Source organism: Gopherus evgoodei, chromosome 6 (genome assembly GCF_007399415.2).
Source record: "Gopherus evgoodei ecotype Sinaloan lineage chromosome 6, rGopEvg1_v1.p, whole genome shotgun sequence".
Taxonomy (NCBI): domain Eukaryota; kingdom Metazoa; phylum Chordata; order Testudines; family Testudinidae; genus Gopherus; species Gopherus evgoodei.
The window spans coordinates 133,786,085-133,801,888 of NC_044327.1; the positions used below are offsets into that span (position 1 = coordinate 133,786,085).

The window sequence follows — 15,804 nt, forward strand, 5'->3', positions numbered from 1 at the left end:
ATGCTGGTTAAAATGCCAGCGTTTAACAGGAGCGGAAGTTATTGTGATTCTAACCAATGACGAGTCTGAGCTTCAAGGTTATGTTACGCTCCTAGGCCCCCCAGAGAGCACGGCTGTTGGGTCTGGGACTCGGCCTGTTATTACAGAGTTAGCAGCCAGCTCAGAGCAATGTGCCCCCAGATGGGTTCTGGATCTGGCCCAACCCCACCTCCCAAGAGCAAGAGAAGTTGGGGGGTAGAGAACGTCTCACCCTTGTAGCTGACAGCACAAGAGACCCAAGCACCAGCCGTGGTCCTGCCCACTCCCCAGGAGGGGTTGGGCAGGTTGTTTAGGCTACGCCTGCATGGGGAGGAAAGGTGTGCGCTCAAAATGTGTCAGCGAAAGTGTTCTAACTGGCACGTTTTCAAGCCCTGGTGTAGGCAGGGCAAGCTGTATTTTAACACATGTTAGTGGCTGAGGTGAACTGTAGGCTCTGCCTTCCATCTCCCAGTGCCTCAGTTTCCTACCTGGGGATACTAATCCTTTCCTTCTCCCCGCTCCCTCTGTGCCAGTCTCGTCTATGTAGCATGTGAGCTCTGGGAATGGACAGTCTCTCACTACAGGTGTGTGGCACACCCCGCACAAAGGCTCCTGGGGTGCTACAGCAGTGAGAATGGAGAGAGCCTATAAACAACCAGAGTCATCAAAACGGGGGGCTGGGAAGGACCTCAAGAGCTGTGCTGAAGCAGGACCAAATATACCGCAATTCTGGACAGGTGAGTGTCCAACCTGTTCTGCAAAATCTCCAGTGGTGGCAGGGCCACCCAGAGGATTCAGGGGGCCTGCGGCAAAGCAATTTCAGGGGCCCCTCCATGAAAAAAAGTTGCAATACTATAGAATACTATATTCTTATGGGGGCCCAGGGCCCCGGGGCAAATTGCCCCATTTGCCCCCCCTCCCTCCCCTCAGGCCGCCCTGGGAAAAAAGGGTGTAAGCAGAGTCAGGATGAGCGCTACCCTGACATCTGGTGGTGAATTGTAGGGAATGTGGAAAGAATTCCAAGAATTTCAAAGAATGGGGAAAGATTTGCATTGGCATCCACCCTCCACTTAGCATAAGCCCACAGCAGACTGGGATGGTTATTTTAACAGCTCTGGGATCCCCAATTTCTTTGTTATTGGGGCAGGAGGAAAAAAAAGTTTGTCACCCTGATTGTGTGAATGGGGAGCTGTGGGACTGCTTTGTGACAGAGGTGACTCAACCTCAGTTGGGTGGTACTTGCTAAACATGGGACATGGGTTCCAAAACCCCATGAAGGAAAAGAGGTTGTGGGCTGGTGTGTGGGGTTGCTGGTATGGGCCTATTTTGAGGGCTTAGAATACCAATTGCAGTGTCTTTTCTCTCTCTACTGTTAAAGAGCAGAGCTAATTTTGTATCCATTAGGAATCCATCTAGAGACTGCTGAGCTGAATTCATGTTGAGCCAATAGTGCACCAACATCAGGGCTCCCCTACTAAAAGCTGAAATCACTGAAGGGGCTGGGCTGAGCTGAGATCATTGAGTTCTGTGTTAACCTGTGGGGGAGCCTGAAGACCTATGGTTAAGCAGCTGGCAGAGTGGAGCGTGTAAAGGCTGCAGCAGAACTTCACAGAGAGGTGGAGCAGTTGGCCCTGACCCACGTAAGGTGCCCCTTAACACCCTGTGTGGACTCTCCCCTCCCCCCCCCCCATTCCACCTAGGCTGGGGGGGTAAAACTCTGCAGATAAACTCTTGAATTCTGAGGTGGCACTGACCAGAGACTTTTGGGTTGTTGGACTTTGGGGTAATTGGACTTAAGACCCTAAAGGGGAAAGGACAAATGTACTTGGAGGTGGGTTTTGTTTATGGTTTGTGTTATAATCCTGTTTGTGGTGTTTCTCCAACATGATGCCGCATTGTTTCCTTCCTTTATTAAAAGGATTTTGCTACACTCAGACTCCGTGCTTGTGAGAGCAGAAGTATTGCCTCCTAGAGGCACCCAGGAGGGTGTGGTATGTAAGTGTCCCAGGTCACTGGGTGGGGGCTCGAGCTGGTTATGCATTGTGTTATTGAAACACTTCTGCATCTCGGCACAAACCCAGTTTTGAGAAAACTTCTTTTCAAGTCACCTTTACAAGGTATCACTGGTTCTCAGCATCAGCTAGTGCTAAAAGGCACTAAAGCTCATTAAAAGGGTTGGACAAATATTTTCCGTCAAAACTTTTTTTGGATCGAAAACTAGGGGTTTTTAAAAAGCAAAAAAAATCATGGACAATGTCTGCTTTCCTTCAAAATTTCTTGTGGTTTTTTTTAATTGAAAAGCTGAAATTAGTCTGCCAAAACCTGAATATGGTTTGGGGTTTCAGAAGTGTGTGACCAAATATTTGCTGCTTGCTGTGTTTGATTGTTTAAAGAAACAATAAAAAAATTCTGCTTAAAAAAAATCCAAAACTTTTGAACATCCTCAGCTTGTGACCAAACGCCTAAGCCCATCCAGTCAGAGATTTTTCCAGGTTTCTGATACTCTGCTGGCTTCCTTGACTCGTATCTGTCTCCATAACTTTGGGTTCATTTAGGTTAGAACATAAGAACATAAAAATGGCCAGACTGGGTCAGACCAAAGGTCCATCCAGCCCAGTATCCTGTCCACCGACAGTGGCCAGTGCCAGATGCCCCAGAGGGAGTGAACCTAACAGGCAATGATCAAGTGATCTCTCTCCTGCCATCCATCTCCACCCTCTGACAAACAGAGGCTAGGGACACCATTCCTGACCCATCCTGGCTAATAGCCATTAATGGACTTAATCTCCATGAATTTATCTGTTTCCTAGAGACTGGCTCCATGGGGTCCCTCACAAACTGGAGACAGTTACTGTGGGTTTGTCTTTAGTTTAGCTTATGTACATACTCCACGAACTGAGCATTTGAGCTTGTTCCAGAATCTGGGTTGAGCCTATGTTGTGAAAACTGAAATCCTCACAATAGCACATGCATGTGAATGGACACAGAGTGCTAAAATTCAATTAATTCAGGGGGTCTCAAACTGGGGGTCATGAGTTATTACTGGGGTCACGAGCTGTCAGCCTCCATCTCAAACCCTGCTTTGCCTCCAGCATTTATAATAGTGTTAAATATATATTAAAAAAGTGTTTTTAATTTATAAGGTGGAGGTCGCGCTCAGAGGTTTGCTATGGTCACCAGTACACAAGTTTGAGAACCGCTGAATTAATCCCTCTTGAGCCTCAGAGAATGCAGGGGAGGGGGGGTCTCACTTGGTAGGGTCCTCAACATATTTGAAGACTGTTATCTGGTCCCCCCTCAAGTCTTCTAAACATGCCCAATTTACTCAACCTCTCCTCACAGGTCAGGTTTGCTAAACCTTTCATCATTTTCGCTGCTCTCCTCAGGACTCTTTCCAATTTCACCACTTCTTTCTTAAAGTGCGGCACCCAGAACTGAACACAGTGCTCCAGCTGGGGCCTCACTGGTGCTGGGCCGAGTGGGACCACTACCTTCCGGGTCTTACATACGACATTATTGTTAATACACCCCGGAATGCTATTAGCGTTCTTTGCAGCTGCATCACTGTATTGGCTTATATTCCATTTGTGATCAACTATAACCCTCAGGTATCAGAGGGGTAGCCGTGTTAGTCTGGATCTGTCAAAGCAGCAAAGAATCCTGTGGCACCTTATAGACTAACAGACGTTTTGGAGCATGAGCTTTCGTGGGTGAATACCCACTTCCTCAGATGCAGAAGTGGGTATTCACCCACGAAAGCTCATGCTCCAAAACGTCTGTTAGTCTATAAGGTGCCACAGGATTCTTTGCTGCTTTTATAACCCTCAGATCCTTCAGCAGTACAACCCCCTGGCTGGTTACTCCAGCCCCTAGCTGGAGTTGGGGGGTTGGTTTTTCCTTCCTAGGTGAAGCACTTTGCACTTATCTTTATTGAATTTCCTTTTGTTGCGTTCAGTTCAATTCTCCAATTTGTCAAGAACCTTTTGAATTCTAATCCTATCCTCCATGGTGTTTGCAAAAAGAACAGGAGTCCTTGTGGCACCTTAGAGATTAACACATTTATTTGAGCATAAGCTTTTGTGGGCGACAGCCCACTTCATCGGCTACATAGAATGAAACATATAGTGAGGAGATATATATACATACAGAACATGAAAAGGTGGGAGTTCTCTGTATGTGTATATATCTCCTCACTATATGTTTCATTCTATGTAGCCGATGAAGTGGGCTGTCGCCCACAAAAGCTTATGCTCAAATAAATGTGTTAGTCTCTAAGGTGCCACAAGGACTCCTGTTCTTTTTGCTGATACAGACCAACATGGCTGCTACTCTGAAACCTGTCCTTATCCATGGTGTTTGCAACCCCTCCCAGCTCTGTGTCTGCAAATATTATAAACATACTCTTCTCTCCATTATCCAAGTCATTACCAAAAATATTTACTAGTACTGGACTCAGGACTGATACCTGTTGGTCCCCACTTGATATGCCCTCACAATTTGACAGCAAATCATTGATAAATTTCATGATTTAGTTGGAGTTGGTCCTGCTTTGAGCAGGGGGTTGGACTAGATACCTCCTGAGGTCTCTTCCAACCCTAATCTTCTATGATTCTTCGAATACACTTTTGCAACCAGTTGTGCATCCACCTCTAGATCACATTTCCCTGGTTTGCTTATGAGAATGTCATGTGGGACTGTGTGAAAAGCCTCACAAAAATCCACTTGGTCAGTAACCCTGTTAAAGAAGGAAATTATGTTGGTTTGGCAGGATTTGTTCTTAACAAATCCACGTTGGCTATTCCTTATTATGCTCTATGTACTGACAAATTGATTGTTTAATCATTTGTGCCAGTATCTTTCCAGGTATCGAAGTTACTCTGATTGATCTATAATTAACCAGGTCCTCTGTGTTTCCCTTTTGAAAGACAGGTTCTATGCTTGCCGTTCTCCAGTGCTCTGAGATCTTACCCATCCTGCAGGAGCTCTCGAAGATAATTGCTAATGGTTCTGAGAATGCTGCAGCTAGTTCTTTACGTGCCCTGCTGACTTGAATACATCTAACTTAACTAAATATTCTTTAAATTGTTCTTCCCTATTCTGGCCTGAGTTCCTGCCTTTAATATTAATTATGTTAAGCATCTGCTCACAACTAACCCTTTTCGTGAAGAGTGACGCAAAATAGGCATTAAACACCTTGGCCTTCTTGATGTCATCCACCTTCCCGGCAAAGTAGAGGACCTCCACTTTCCTTCAGCTTTCTCTTGCTCCTAATGTACTTATAGAAGCTCTTTGCATTGCCTGTCCTGTCCCGTATGAGGTGGAACTCATTTTGTGCCTTTGCCTTTTTGATTGTTTCCCTACATGCTTGCGCTGGTCTTTTGTATTCATCCTTAGCAATTTCTCCATGTTGTCACGTGTAATAATACCACATCATTCTTCTCACTCTCTAGATAGCGAGCCCACGGCTGCAGTAGCCGAGTGCCAATATGGTGTGTTTCAGCCACAGGTCTATCAAGCCCTGTACACAGGAGGGTGAGTATCATCATTTCCATTCACAGCTGGGGAAACTGAGACAGGAAGCGACTCACCCAAGGCCACAGAGGGAGTCAGTGTCAGCGGAAACTACATCCCAGGCATCCGTCGTGGATCGACTCACCCCTTCGCCAGGAAAGGGGGATGGGGCATTGGCAGAAGGTTGAGCTCGGAGGGTCTACAAAGCATGGCAGCACGCTAGCCCTGAGGGGAGCGAGGCAGGGAGCAGGTGAGGAGGAAAGGGTCGAGCATGCTGTGTCCAAGCACGGGAAAGTGAGTTCAAGGGGAAAAGAGGAGGATGAAGCAAAAGAAGAAACTACAGGTAAGAGCGACTGATATCCAACCCTTTGTCAAAGCTGAGGGAGCTGCCCCGGTTCTTGGCAGGGGTGGCAAGGGCCAGAACCTCTGTCTGATCTGGACGTCTTTGATGGGACCAGGACTGGGCCCTAAAGCAGCAGTTAGTTGTAGCCAGGGTATAGGGGGGTGGTCACCCAGCTCGTGCCCTGAAGGGCTTAAGACAGCCCTGCAGAAGGCTGCAGCTGTGAAAGGCTGGGCTGATTGAGGGAAGCAGCCACAGCTGGGGCCAGCTCAATCAGGGCCCAGCTGACCCTTATAAGAAGGCAGTGGGCCAGAAGCTAAAACACACACTCTCTGGCTGGCTTCTGAGAGAGAAGGACCTGGCTGCCTGGGACCTGAGGAGGGTACCTAGGGTGGAGCAGTGCTGGGGAAGGGCAGAGGGAGCTGGGGAGCTCCGGCCTAGCTAAGCCCCAGGCTGCAGGCCAAGTTAAGGGCCCACAAAGGGCACTGGGGCTGCAGAGGGGCAGCCCAGAGATAGGCAAAGGCAGCAGGTCCTTACCCCCTTGCTGATGACGAGTGGTTTACAGACTGTGTCTGCCCCAGGGAGTGGGGCTGGATGGTGACTGGCAGTAATCACTGAGGCAAGGTGGGGATGGGGGTTGGGGGTTCCCCTGGGTGGGGAGACTCAGATTGTGGGTTACTGCTGGGGGCAGAACAGTGATGTAGAGGGGCACCAGGGTCTGGGAGGGACACGGGGGCCAGCGGTGGGCGAGCCACCTGCCTGCAGAGGGCGCTCTGGGCTGGAAAGAGCTAAATTCCCAAGACGACCAGCAGGAGGCGCCACGCTGGTGAGTCATCGCCCCACCACACAGGGTAAATGAGCTCAGGAGACAGTGTTACTAGCCCGAAGGGGGTTAAACAATGTAGGTTGTATAATATAATTGGGATCCTCCAGATGGTGCTGTTGCTGGCCATGTTACAAATTCTCTTTGTCTGAATGCATAGGAGTTAGATCTTGGAGAGATGCTTAAAGTCAGCTGTGGTGCAGTTCATTTTAGATGCTCAGCAAATCACCAGTAAAGTCTCTTCTGCCAGAGCCTCTCTCTCTGAGTGAATCAGTTTTTTAGGAGCAACTGCTGCCTATGGGTTATACCAATGCAGACAAACAAGACGTCCATTTCTTTACACTCACGCCTTGTGTGCACTTTGTCGTGGCAGCATTTCGTTTCATTCTACAGATAGGCCAAACTCACACCCCATCAGTGACAGAGCCAGGCTTAGAACCCATGAAACTGCCATCTCTTGGCCCACTCCATTAGAATCCCCAACCAGCACACTACATGCTCCCTCTTTATTAAGAGAACTCAGGGCCACAGCAATATAAAGAAATGCACTAAAAATATTCTATAACCATTCCCAACTTCCCAGATATTACTTCCCCCACATAAAGGAACAGGCTGGGTTTTATAGAGGCTTTGATGTAGAAATACACTATGAAAAGAGTGCAAGATATGGAGATGAATCATATATACAAGACCTTTAACAAGAAACCGCATAAACTTTAAAACCTCCACCTCCTTTTTACCGTAACACGTTGGCTAACAAATGTGAAAACTCTGATCCGCAGAACAGAGCCAGCTCTGCAAATGCAAGAAAACACTAGGCAAAAGCCCCCCTGTACCCAGTCGATGTGGTGCCTCAGGCCAGGAGTGTGTCCGCACTCATGAACTAAGCGGGGCTGTGCCTGGCTGGTGTTTGGCTGGGAAACATCGCAGGAACACTGATGAAGGCTCATTCTCCCTAGGCAGGAGCAAAGCACTCTGTGCAGGTGGGATTTCACATCCCATTGTGAACAGGTGCAAATGAGGGATCCGGCCCTGGGGAGCCACAGGAAGTCCTATTAATGATTCAGGAAGCTGCCCTGCTCCCTCTGAGTCCATCTATGGCGGCAATGCCCCAGCAGGGGACTGAGGGGTGCTACAAAGGGCTGGTGCGTGGCCCATGTGGACCTGATTGCAGGACTGGTGCCACGGACATGCTGCCTCCAGCAGGAGGCGGTCTAAGGATTGCTTTCGTGCACACGCCTGGGCCCCAGCCCCCTCTGGAGCGCCTCCTGTGGGACAGCCCTGGACCCAGCCCCCCGGCGAGGCAGGAAGGGCTTTTTCTTGCAAATGAAGCACTCTTACCCAGCTAGCAATAAAGTGACTCCTCCAAACCTCGTCCATTCCTGCCCTTCTGACTCGCACTTCCATGCCCCACCCCAGCGCTGCTCCACAGGATCTCCCCATGGCCTGGCTGAGGGACGGGAGATGAACCCAGCCCCCTCTGGATGCTGATGTTGCCACATCAGCATTTAGGCCTTGCACTTGGCGTTCTAGCCCTGGATGATCCATGTCCTACGTCGAGGGGCTCTGACACTCACTGGTCCGTCTGTAGCATGTCCCCCTCTGAGGCTGATGCATGGATGGTGCACGTCTGTGGCAACCCCAGCTGCAAAGCCAGGAGCCCACTGCCAGCCCCGCTCCCTGCATGCAGCTCCCGGCCCTTCTCCTCACTGCTGCTGGACACACCAAGAGCCACGGCTGCGGAGCGGCTCCTTTCCTGCTGATTGCTGGCGAGCACGCCACAGCCCTGCTGCTGCTTCGGGCCACGCATTCATGAGCTGCCGGCGTGGCTGCTGCAATTCTGTGCCATGCCACTGATGCCTCTGCCCTGGCTCCCCGGGCCGGGTTCAAGGCTTTGGCCTTGGCTTCCGAGCCCTCCATAGCACCGGCCCTGGGCAGCACAACCATAAGCTCACATGGCTGGTGCCTTCCACCCGCCAGGCAGGTGTGCACAGGAGACGGAGCTCGCTGGTGCCTTCCCTCCGAAGAGATGAGAATGAGCGTGAACCCCGATGGCGCCGGAGCCCAACGCTTGGACCCAGCCACGCCACCCATACGACACACACCCAGAGAAAAGCAGCAAACGCCCTGCAGGATGGAGGGGAGAGGGATAAAGAGGCCAGATCCTCAGCTGGTGCAAATCGGCATAGCTCCGAGTTCCAGCCCTGTAGCATTATATCCACCATGTACAATTGTGGCAGGCACGCCAGTCCCAGGCGAGGGGCTCGGCCTGAGGACTGAGCCAGATCTGAGAAAGCAAACTCCCTTTAGGGCCAACTCCCTTCAGATGCAACCCGCAGGCTGTGTTAATGGTGCAAGAAAACAAACAGATGAAAATTAGACTCTGTCGCTGACCTCCCCGCCCGCAAATGTCTTCTAATCTCACTGCCCCCTGGTGTGCTAATAGCTTGGCGCCTATGTGCTGACCCAGCAGTGCAATTCAACGCCAAAGCACCACACCCCTCCTAAAAGCTCCCAGGGTTATTAACGCACCGTGGCGAGAGCAAACACATCAATGAGATTTTAATGGGTTTTTAATGTGTCGGCGCCACGGCTGAGTGCAGCCGCTAGGAACCATCTCCCTCGCCCTTCTGCCAGATTCCCCTTTCCTCTGTCTCTTCCCGTCCCCCCAACCTTCCTTCCCCGTGAAAACGATTCCACGGCAACTTTCCCAACCAGAAGAGCAGGTTGGACAAACACCTGTCAGGGCTGGTCTAGATAATACTTAGTCCTGCCCTGAGTGCAGGGGACTGGACTAGACGACCTCGTGAGGTCCCTTCCAGTGCCATGATTCTATAACAATAGAGCCTCTCTTTTCCATTGCGTCATTCAGCCCAAAGCCTTGTACGTCATTAACATTTCACTAGGGTGACCACATGTCCTGATTTTATAGGGACAGTCCCAATATATGGGGCTTTTTTTTGTATGGGCTCCTCTTACCCTCTACCCCCGTCCCAATTTTTCACACTTGCTATCTGGTCACCCTACATTTCACCCACCACTAAAATGCAGCCAGCTCTGGGGTGGGACGTGGTGCTGCTTAACAGAGTCCAGCAACACTGCCTGCAAAAAGCGATGAGGAGTAGTCTTCAGTCGAGGTGTCCTGGGTAATTTTAGCTGCACAGACTAATTAGCAAAGCCAGGACCCTAACGATGCACAGCCTGGGGATCTTAAAGCAGGTCTCAGCTCTGAAACACCTTGTGTCCTGGATGAGACTCCCCTAAGCACAGCCCTCGACGCAGGGATAGATTTCACCCATTGAGCAGAATCTCACTCAGTCAACATGAGCACTGGGGCTACTCGTCCGAGTACGACTCTGCAGCGGATCAAGAGGCACAGAATCAGGCCACTGGCTTGCAAAGCACTTTGTAAATTAGTGGCACTACAGACATTTTTTAAATAGATCATTATGATGACGGTGTTCCCTCTTTGGACCAGAGAGGATAGCCCAGAGGTGGGCAAACTACGCCCACAAGCTACATCCAGCCTGCAGGACCCTCCTGCCTGGCCCCTGAGCTCCTGGCCTGGGACGCTCGCCCCTGGCCCCTCCCCTGCTGTCCCGTCCCCCCACAGCCTCAGCTCGCTGCTCTGTGGGCGCAACGCTCTGGGCGGCAGGGCTGCGCGCTCCTGGGGTGCTCTGTGCTGGGCGCTGCCTGGCTGGCTCCAGCTGGGCAGCGCGGCTGTAGCACCACCAGCCACCAGTGCTGTAGGCAAAGCGGTAAGGAGCAGGGGAGGAGGGTTGGAGAGAGGGCAGGGGAATTCAGGGGGTGGTCAGGGGCCCAGGGTGTGGATATGGATCGGGGAGGTCAGAGTATGGGGAACAGGGGTTTGAATGGGAGCAGGGATTCTGGGGACTGTCAGGGAGAAGGGGTGGTTGGATGGGGCAGTGGCCCTGGGGGGGCGTCAGGAATGAGAGGAGGGGTTGAATGGGGTGCAGGGGGCAGTCAGGGGACAGAGAGAAGTGGTGGGTGAATGGGGCAGGAGTTCTGGGGGGGGGTCATCAGGGTGTGAGAAGCAGAGGGGGGTCAGATAGGGGGCACGGGTTGAGCCATGCTGGGCTGTTTTGGGAGGCACAGCCTCCCCTAACCGGCCCTTCATACAATTTCTGAAACCCGATGTGGCCCTCAGGCCAAAAAGTTTGCCTGCCCCTGGGCTAGCCAAAATGTGGGGTTGTCCCAGCTGGGGGTTGGGGAACTGGTGATGGAATCTGCTGCCTTTGATGCCACCTGGGTTTATTCCCCAAGATTGCACAAAGTCCCATTTCTCTGAACACAGGAGGAACCTAAATAACTGAAGACAGTTGATTTGCTCCCTGCCCCTGGGAAGTGGCTAGACTGTTGGACAGAGATAGTCCCCCCCAGAAGGGGGAAACACAGATGCTGACCCAGCCAGAGGACATTGCATTCCAGGTGCTGAAGGTGGGAGTAAAGGCAGAGTGCTGGTGTGCAGACCATGGACATGGGCATCAGCCTTGAGCTAATTCCCAGCGCAACCAAGAGGAGGTGCCAGCTGGGGCTGCACCCCATCTCAACCATGCTGGACACACACTACTGGGCCAGATTCCCTAGACAGCCCGCCTGGAGATATACCTATCTCTTAGAACTGGAAGGGACCATGAAAAGTCACTGAGTCCAGCCCCCTGCCTTCACTAGCAGGACCAAGTACTGATTTTTGCTCCAGATCCCTAAATGGCCCCCGCAAGGGCTGAACTCACAACCCTGGGTTTAGCAGGCCAGTGCTCAAACCACTGAGCTATCCCTCCCCCACACTGTCCAGCAGCTGGAGGTCTAGCCCCAAACAGCTTCAGTTTAAGATTCGATTCAAACAACTCAGCTGTCGCAGCACCAAATAAAGGACCCAGCCGCCTGGCCTGGGAGCTCTTTGGGGCAGGGGCTGTCATTTCAATGTCTGAGTGCCGCCCTGATCTGGGATGGGAGCCCAATAGTGCTACCAGAACACAAGCCAATAAATAACTCTCGCGGCCGAGCCAGCCCCAGCAAGTGGGCGTTGATGCAACCAGGCGCCTGAGAGATCTGGCAAGTTCAAGACACGCACACCCCAGCATCTATGCTGCAGTCCAATGTAGGGGAGTGGGGAGCAGGAACTGCATGCCAGGTGCTTCCCCTCATCCCCGCTGCAGGCGGGTGGAGTCTCAGCTGCACCATCTGCCATGCGCTGGGCACAGCATGGCACAGGGGTAGTAATCTAGGCTTGCTGCCTCCGGCAGCAAGGGGCCATGAGGGACGAAATGCGTCGCTGAGAGAGTCCGGTTGAAAAGGGGGCCCGATAATGTCCGGTCAGATCTACTGACCGGACACCCGATGTCTGGTTACTGCAGGCAGGGGAGGATGGGAGGTGTCGGGTCATCACCCACGCCAGCCCCTACTCAGCCGGGGCCACCTCCCACCTGCATTTGGTGGCTGCAGCTCCCAGCCCCGGCTCTGCAGGTGAGTCCTTCCTGACCTGAGGGGGTAGGGGAAAAGCAGTGAGTGACAAGGGGGAAGAGGGAAGAGGAGAGGATGGGGGCATGGCATCGGGAAAGGGGCGGGGCAGAGGCAGGGTTTTGGGGGAATAGGTGGGAGCTGGGGTTGGGCCTCGGGAAGGGCAAGGGCAGGGGAGGTTCTGGCACATAAAACCAGAGAATATAGGGTTGGAAGGGACCTCAGGAGGTATCTAGTCCAACCCCTTGCTCAAAGCAGGACCAATTCCCAACTAAATCATCCCAGCCAGGGCTTTGTCAAGCCTGACCTCAAAAACCTCTAAGGAAGGAGATTCCACCACCTCCCTAGGACACTCATTCCAATGCTTCCCCGTCCTCCTAGGGAAATAGTGTTTCCTGATATCCAACCTAGACCTCCCCCACTGCAACTTGAGACCATTGCTCCTTGTTCTGTCATCTGCCACCACTGAGAACAGCCGAGCTCCATCCTCTTTGGACCCCCCTTTCAGGTAGTTGAAGGCTGTTATCAAATCCCCCCTCACTCTTCTCTTCTGCAGACTAAATAACCCCAGTTCCATCAGCCTCTCCTCATAAGTCATGTGCCCCAGCCCCCTGATCATTTTTGTTGCCCTTCGTGGACTCCCTCCAATTTGTCCACATCCCTTCTATAGTGGTGGGCCCAAAACTGGACGCAATACTCCAGATATGGCCTCACCAGTGCTGAATAGAGGGGAATAATCACTTCCCTTGATCTGCTGGCAATGCTCCTACTAATGCAGCCCAAGATGCCGTTAGCTTTCTTGGCAACAAGAGCACACTGCTGACTCATATCCAGCTTCTCGTCCACTGTAACCTCCAGGTCCTTTTCTGCAGAACTGCTGCTCAGCCATATGATTCTATGATTCTAATTATAACCAGGGCACAGAGCTCGTTCCTGCTGTCCCCGCAGCAGGCAGGATGGAAACGAACAGGCCGCTACTCAGGTGCTACTCAGTGCGAGGAAAGGCAGCAGGATTGGGCCCGCGGTGAGCCGTGCGGGGGTGTCCCTGCCATATCACCATCTCCTCGTGCGGCTCGCAGTGATTTTGGTCACATTGCCGGAGTGCAGCTGACTGCTCTGTTCTTCCCCGCGCCACTGCCGGGGCCTGGTTTAAACAAGGGGCCACGTCGCTCCCCTTCGGAGTGGGAGCCAACTCCTAGCAAGGCATTTCCACAGCCAACCCATACGGTCCGTTTCCTAGTGCATTGCTGGGTCTGGTTTTCACTGTCCCAAGGATGGGGCACCTACCTTTCCCCAGGGACAGCCCCACTCCCCTCTCAGGACTCATTTGACCCAGCATCCCCCTGAAAACCTTAGGGCCAGATCGTTCCTGTGGGGACAGCCCGAAGCCGGGGGAGCAGGAACTGCAGCGCTGGGAGGGGTTGTGCTCCTTTAACTGCTGCCCTGCCCCATCCCCAAGTTCCCGCATCCCCTGCACGGCTCAGCTGCGCTGGCAAGTCCATTGGCGTGGAGAGATGCAGCCAGGGGTCCATGCTTTCCAGAGGCTGAGTCACTGGCTCCTGGACCCAAGGTCTTAGTAGCCTACACAAGGCTATAACTGGCCTCCTTACTCCCCTGCAAGGGCCCAGAGGCCAAGTCACAAGCTCTCGCTCTGGGCCTCAGTTTCCCCATTGGTAAATAAACCTTCCCTTGCCAGGGTGTAGACCAGGGGTCAGCAACCTTTCAGAAGTGCTGTGCCGAGACTTCATTTATTCACTCTAATTTAAGGTTTTGTGTGCCAGTCATCCATTTTAACATTTATAGAAGGTCTCTTTCTATGTCTATAATATATAACTGAACTATTGTATGTAAAGTAAATAAGCTTTTTAAAATGTTTAAGAAACTTCATTTAAAATTAAATTAAAATGCAGAGCCCCCCGGACAGGTGGCCAGGACCCGGTCAGCGTGAGTGCCACTGAAAATCAGCTTGTGTGCCACCTTCGGCACCCGTGCCATAGGTTGCCTACCCCTAGTATAGAATCTATCAATGCTTGGTGGGGCAGGGGTGCTCAGATACTGCAATGCCTGGGCCTGCAGGAATACCTAGAGGGAATGGGGGGGTTGCCCCCTTCGTACCCTGGCAGACTGTCCCTGCATCCCCCCGGAGCTGTCACCCAGCCAGCTCTAATTAGCTCTTTGCATCCCTCCCGGAAATCACTTTCCCAAATACAATGGCACTTTAACTTCTGAACTATAACGGGGATCCGGGGGCTTTATAGTGAGCCTGTGACAGGGCCGAGGGGTCTAACTGCATCAGCCGCTCAGTTCCCCAGGTGCCCGGCTCTACTGGACATTTCGCTGATCAAAATACGAACCAGTGAAAAGACAAAATCCACCCTCGGCTGCTGCTGTCAAGAGGGGAAGTTCCTCCCACTCACGCCCCTATTTAGTCTTTTCGTGCAGCGACTGGAAGAACTTGCCACAGGGGAGGAGGGTTTTTACTCACAGGGGGCCGCAGAGGAGGTGGCAGGAACGGACACGTGCTGGTGGTCAGGGCCTGGGACTAGGAGCCAGGACTCCTGGGTTCTGATCCCCACTCCTGCCAGCAACTGCTAATAAACGCTGGACTCTCACCAGCTGGTGCCCTGACGTTATGTCTCTTACCCTGGCCCCAGCAGGGATCCATGCCTAAGGGAATGCATGTGTGCATGGCTGTGCACTCAGCTGCTTACTAACTCTGTGGATGACAGGAGGCTGGGAGGGGTTGCAAGCACTTGGAGGACAGGATCAGAATCCAAAAGGACCTTGACTAGTTGGAGAATTGGTCTGAAATCAAGATGACATTCAGTAAAGACAAGTGTGAAGAATCAAACGCACAACTACAGCTATGGGGACTAACTGGCTAGGTCATCGGACTGCTGAGAAAGAGTCAACAAGGTGCTGCTCTGGTGACAAAGGCTGATCTCGTTCTAGGGTGTGTTGCCGGAGTGGCATGTGTAAGACACGGGCGATAATTGTCCTGGTCTGCTCAGCCCTGGTGAGGCTGCAGCTGGAGGCCTGGGTCCAGTTCTGGGTGCCGCACTTCACCAATGACGCGCACAAAATGAAGAGAGGCCGGAGGAGAGCAACAAAGACAATCAAAGGTTTAGAAAACCTGACCTGTGAGAAAAAACTCAGCCAGCCGCCATCCCCTACCAGCGAGCTCAGGCTCCAGCGGAGTGCAGCGTTCCAGCCCTGCTCCGGCCGGATGCCTGGGGCTGACAGTCACAGCCATGGGGTCCATCAGGACATGCTCAGCAAGGAAGAAAAAGCCTTTCGCTGAGATTTCCAAAGCTGCCTTAAGGGACCTGGATACACAATCCCCAACACAAACCAGACGTCCTCTCTCCCAGGCCCCTCTGAACCTGCCCCACGGTGGGGGACAAGGGAGCACTTGGTGAAATTCAAAGGCAGCACATTTCTGTAAAGGGAAACCTACGTACTACTGACCTGTGAGGCTGGCTTCCACAGGATGCCCCAGGGGCAAAGAGGAGAGGGGTGAGAACAGTGCTGGGACCTAGGAGAGCACTGCAGCTACAGGGTAACCTCATGAGCCCCAGCTGGGCTTGGGAGGAACGGGACAGAAGTGCACTAAGGTTTGAAACCCTCCTCG

General features: G+C 52.3%; 1 protein-coding gene across 2 annotated transcripts in view; it reads right to left on the reverse strand.

The window, feature by feature from the left end:
- The window catches only part of GALT (galactose-1-phosphate uridylyltransferase), a 91,247-nt gene that overhangs the window by 41,790 nt on the left and 33,653 nt on the right, over positions 1 to 15,804 (reverse strand). The window lies entirely within an intron of this gene.